Genomic DNA, 6316 nt, shown 5'->3' with positions numbered 1-6316 from the left:
TTTAACAAATCTAAAGCACACATCAATTAAAAAGTTCATTGTCATTTGTTAATTTATGGAAAATCAGAATTTGCTTTCCATTTCCATTCTTAGACACATGTAGTGTGGATGATGCTTCTACAAAGGCATTTTTTTTTCTTTTTTTTTTCTTTTTTTTTTTTTTTTTTACACAATCCAACAGCAGCATACTATTAAAAAAAAGACTGAAATGACTAGCACAACTCCACATTTAATTTTAATAACTTATTTACTTGTACGGTAATTTAAATAACATATACTGGTGACAGCAATAAACATACAATAAATTTAATTTCGACAACCTTGCTCAAAGACGGCATCTCAGTTTCCAGAAATGCAAGCCAGACCATATTTGACAAATGCAAACTTATCGTCTCGCCTGCATCATGTCGCGGATTCCGACAAGAATGCGCTATCTGATCAGCCATTGGCTGAGAGAGCTGTCAGTCACAGATCTGGGATATTATTGGAGGAGGAGGGCAAAGAGAGGACGCTCAGGAGGAGAACGCTGGAGAGAGAAGAGGAGCGGGGAGGACAGAGTCCCCGAACCGGCACACTTTCATACGGACTTTAATTTATTAATTACTATATTTTAACACATAACAAGTATTAAAAAGGGAAAAATGTCTCAGACAGACAACAAGAGGTTCTTTGAGAGCCTGTCGGGGGCTGGGAAGGCCATAGCGGTGCTGACGAGCGGAGGAGATGCGCAAGGTACATGACTCCTGAAGAACACACGGTTATCATTCTGGTTACTATATCATGGGTATTTTGTTTTTAAAGGATACATTTATTGGATCATTGTGTTCAAATTGATCGAAATAGTTTCACTTTTACATATGTTACATTCTGTTACACGGTCACCAGCATTACATTAGCTGTCCTGTCATTATATCAGTCGCACTGTATCAATGAATCCTGATACTTAGTTTTGCTTCTCGTTAGGATGAAATGGCCTCCGACGGTCCAAAGCGACTGAAATGTAACGTTAGCCACGAGATAATCACAAGGTCACAGCTCCTGCCTTATGATACATGGTTTCCGTGTATCACTTCAGACTCAGCAATGCTGCTTTCGGTTTAGACGGGTGTGTAGAAACGCATGGTGAGGAGGATGAGGATGAAGCAGGTCACACTAATTCAATCTGAGCTCATGTCAGAGGCTTTCATTTCTATCATAATGTTTCCAAATAGCAAACAGCTCTACTTTACGTAGGTGATTAGGTGAATGGATGACATTTACTGTATCCCGGTAGATAAATGTCACTGCATTGCGGAATCATGTGACCTTCACGAATAGCACGAAGCGTTTCTTCACTGTCTCCATCCAGCCTGAAAGATGATGCTTGCTTGTGTTTGCATAACATTAACAGTCATCTTTGTGTTAGGCTACCTTATATCAGTGCCTTATATCTGTCTTTCAATCATCAAAATTATGATTTTGGAAGTGACCAGGACCAGGAAGTTGCTGCGCGTTTCACAATGGCTTTCTCGTGTTTCTCGCGTGAAAATGCTGTAATGGTCATGGTTTCTTCTGTGTGTGATGTGTTTTGTAAAGAATATGTGAATTTAGGTGACTTCGGGGTGTAGGAAGCCTAAGAGATGCGTACGTGAGGACCCGCTGCACCTTGAGACGACGAGAGATACGTCACAGGGAAACGGGTCATGTGACCTGAACGGGGAAATACTAAAATATTGAATACTATTAACGCAGCATTCATTTTTTCCCCATCATAATTATTGTCATAATAATAATAACAATAAAAATGGCATCACTGTCCATTACTGTGCCTTCTTCTGATGGTTTGTGTTTATTTGTTAACCAAGTTAATCCAAATTAACATCTTTATTTTTAATAAAAAAAATCATTTATCATTTATGTCCCCTCTAATTTGTTATTATTTCTCTAGCCATCTGAACAGATAATTGTTTTGCCACCATGATTGATTGTGAAAAGGAACTGCATAACTATTTTTGTGTCCCTCCCCCAAAAGGGAATTTTTATTATTAAGTATTTTGGTATTGTTTTGATCTATCCTTTGTTTTTAAACCATATTATATAGGTGCATATAGGCCTGTCGTAATAATCAATATATCAACTTATCGCGCAATATATGTAAGCTACATGACCTCGATCATTTTTGGTGATGCAATATATTGCCCATTATATTTACTTTAAAATGAATGTCATGTTTGTACATTTCACCTGCACCTGTGTTTTTTGCAGCTTCTTGAACATAACATGGTTTAGTCGTGAGGCGCTAGTTTAATACATAAATAAATAAATGCTTCTCCAAAAAAAGTTTAATCTGCAGATATGGTCTTGTTTGGAGATCTGTGCCTTTGTGCATACGGACATCTGACTGCTGAGTGTTTTACAGCAATGCTGTGCACACTTAATTTACAGAGAATAGAAGGTCAGGGGAAAATCTGTAGACTGTAAAAATCCACTTTGTAACAATGTCAAATCAAAGGTGCTCTTTTGTATGCTAAAGTGTACTCCTTGTGTACTTCTCTGCAGCTCCCGTGAGAAATGCAAATGTTCAAGTTTTGGACAGTAGTGTAGGTTACTGGGGGGAAAAAAATCACATACATTTTCATAGTTGTTAATGAGTCACCAAAGATTGAATGTGTTATTTCTGTAGTAGTTGTCTGATGTAACTTACATCCAATATTAGTCAGTGGCTTAATGTATAGCAGCACATGTCTGACACGTACATGTTATAGATGAATTCACTCAATTAGTGCTTTAGAACTTTAAAACAGCTGCAGGACATAAATAGCAAACCTTTGTCTATTTTAGATAAACTGATCGACAGTGACAGACTCAGAAGCTTGAGCTCACGGTGACACTGAATTTTCAGTGCCTGTAGGGCAGATCTCTCACCTTGACACATCTGACATCAGACTTAACAATGTGCCTAGCAAACAATAAAAAGACCAGAGGAACCCGAGCTGTACTGTATCAACAGACCCACATATCAGAGAGACTGCTGACTTGAGCTTGTATCTATCTCTTTTCTCCCGCAGAGCACTTTAAAACATATTTTTTCAGTAGAAAATGCATTGAAAAGACAAATCATTTATCAGATGTAAAGTAAAGTCTTTTTAAAAAGTCATGCAGTTACCTTTCATTTTTGAGTAACCTGTCCTTTAAACACAATTGTCTGCTGAAATTTATCCACCTACAATATTCATCCTGAAACTGTGTAGGCTTTTTTTTTTTTTTAAGGAGTTGTTCTGCTTTTCACATTGTCTCTTTCTTACTCATTCCTTCCCAGTTAATTGCAATGTGTTGCCTTGTAAAAATAGTGTAGCTTTCAGTTAGCAAATTTAGCATACTTCAGCATACCAGATTCAAACCAGATGTTATGGACATAGCACCCAGAAGGTTATAGAGATAGAAAAATAGTATTTCTAACCCAGTATTAGCATAGAGAGCTATGAGGGAGATTTTATAGCAAGACCAAGTTTTTACAATAAGCTTCACAGCGGGGTTACAGTAATCCTCAAATTACATAATCGAGTGCAAACCCAACAAACAGCCAGCTCTAAGTTGCTTCTTCCCAGTCTTCCCAGTATTTTGGTACAGATTTTTCTTCTGTAATACAATCTGTCTGTTGTTCCTCTGCATGCAGGGATGAATGCTGCTGTTCGAGCTGTGGTCCGTATGGGAATATATGTTGGAGCCAAAGTATACTTCGTTCATGAGGTCAGTCTCTAGTTCATTTTTACAGAATTCCGATAAAACTGGAAGAGTGGTAAGTCTTTACATGATGTACAATGATATGTAAACGTTAATAAGACAAACTATGCCATTTCTGTATAACATAAGGGTTGCTCAGTGTTGTGTTCACTCCTCTCCCATTGGCCAATTACTTATTTCCTATATAGAAATGTTACTCCTAAAAGGACACACAGGCATTTTTTAGTGAAATAAGTCATGTACTGTAAATAATATAAATCCAGTTCAGAGTTGTTGGCATAGCAGAAGTGTTTCCACAGTGGTTTGAATTAAAGCCCCATGTATCTGGTCTCATATAAACACACTTTTTCCATTAGTATCACATCGCATCTCAGCCCTGCTTGAAGAGATGTCTGGCTGTGATAGGCCAAATAGCTTCACCCACTCCGCTTTTATACAACTGCTTCAGTCAAGAAACCCACACATCCATTTTCTCGTGATTCCACCCTCATTCTTAAAGATGAAGCGTGTCATTTCATCTGTGAGATCATTTGTTTGAGACGTTGGCAAAGGCAAGCATTTCTAGCGGCGCAGAAATGACACGCTTTACCTTGTGCTGCACAGAAGCATTTTGTAAACACAAAGCCATGCCTTTGCCAAGCCAGAACATTGCCTGCCAATCTCCGTAAGCTGGTTCACATGATTACCTGAATTCATTTTGTGGTAACTAAGATGTCATTCAAGGATAAGAGGAGTGATTTTAATTGTGTGCTTGTGTGTTTTACAGGGATATCAGGGTATGGTGGATGGAGGCGACAATATCAAGGAGGCGACATGGGAGAGTGTGTCCAGCATGCTGCAAATGGTGAGTGAGTGTCACGAGAAACATCTCATACATAATTGGACTCATACATGCCAATGCTCATACTGTTGCAAGGTTACGATTACCACATGGGCCAATACGTTTCCATTTCACGTTAGCATTGCTAATTCATTTGCATGATTGTGTTCTTAGGGCGGCACTGTAATCGGCAGCGCAGCGATGCAAAGATTTTCGTATGCACGAGGGCCGGCTGAAGGCTGCTCATAACCTGGTGCAGAGGGGGGCATCACTAACCTGTGTGTGATTGGTGGAGACGGCAGCTTGACCGGGGCCAATCTCTTCAGAGAAGAGTGGAGTGGCTTGCTGGCAGAGTTGGTTGAGCAAGGGTATACCTTAGGGCAGCAGATGACACTATAGATAAATAAGTTACATTATAAAGTAGTTTTTTTGTGACTATTTTACATACACATTTACATACAAAGCATTTTAATTGTTAAAAAAATGTGTTCAATAATTTTATAATATATGGTCATGAACTTTTTAGGATTTCAACAAAGCTTAAATTAGGCAAAAAAAAATAAATAAAGATCAAGCAGAGCAGACGGATATGCAAATGGGGTGTGCGATATCACGATTTTTGATCGTGCAAAAATTAAAATGTCTCCACAATCTGCTTTTGAAGAAACATCCGTTCTAATGCTGTCAAAAACACACAAGTTTACATATAAAACAGTTGGATTTGTCTAAAGTGAAATTAAAATAGCTGAGAGGAAAAATGATGTGTGCAGCTCTTAAAGTGACCGCACACTAAAAGTACTAAACATGCTGCCGTTTGTCATTAAAGGTATAGTTTTCCCAAAAAGGAAAATTCTGTCATTATTTACTCTTTCTCATGTTCTTCCAAACTTGTAATAAACTGTAGAACTATTTTGAAGAATTGTGGATCCAAACAGTTTCTGGTCCCCGTTGAGTTTGATAGTGGGGAAAATACTCTGGAAGTCATTGGGGATCAGCAACTGTTTGGTTACCCCATATTCTTCAAAATCTCTTCTGTTCAACAGAAGGAAGAAACTCATTCAGGTTTAATACGACTTGCAGAGAGAGTAAATGAAGACAGAATTGGTATTTTTTATTTTATTTCGTTTTACCCTATAAAGGCTTTGTTTTTAAAAGAGGGAAATAGTTTGGTTGTGCTGCTCTGATAACTTGCAAATTAGCAAACCAACATGACAAAGAATCACATAAAAACTTAGTGATCGTGATTTTTCTGAAAAATATTAATAAAAGGATTGTGATATGATATTTTGGCCATATCACCAAACCTATATGCAAATAATAATAATAATATATATTATAAAAAAAATAAATAAATAAATCTGGGCTATAATTTGATCTAATTTAGCATCTTGTGGCTGTGTCTAATCGCAGGTCTGATTGATGAGGAGGCGTCTCAGAAATACTCTGCTCTTCACATTGTGGGCATGGTGGGCTCTATTGACAATGACTTCTGTGGAACTGACATGACAATAGGAACAGACTCCGCCCTCCACAGGATTATTGAGGTGGTGGATGTGCCATTATGACTACAGCTCAGAGGTACTTCAACAATCCATAACTAAAATTAATTCAAGTAACACAAATCTAAAATGACATCATCTAAAACCATCAGATGTTTCTTGTGAACGTATTGCCAGTTTGTGAGTGATTCCCATTTATTGGCTAATCATTCTTAATGGATTACAGTCACCAGAGGACATTTGTGCTGGAGGTGATGGGCAGGCATTGTGGGTA

General features: G+C 38.0%; 1 pseudogene; it reads left to right on the top strand.

Moving 5' to 3' along the window:
- The first annotated feature begins 523 nt into the window (after positions 1–523).
- Positions 524–6102, top strand: LOC113077247 (ATP-dependent 6-phosphofructokinase, platelet type-like; annotated as a pseudogene).
- The last annotated feature ends 214 nt before the right edge of the window (positions 6103–6316 follow it).

The sequence above is a fragment of the Carassius auratus genome, unplaced genomic scaffold (genome assembly GCF_003368295.1).
Source record: "Carassius auratus strain Wakin unplaced genomic scaffold, ASM336829v1 scaf_tig00022046, whole genome shotgun sequence".
Lineage (NCBI taxonomy): Eukaryota > Metazoa > Chordata > Actinopteri > Cypriniformes > Cyprinidae > Carassius > Carassius auratus.
This window is presented reverse-complemented; position numbering and strand designations above follow the sequence as displayed.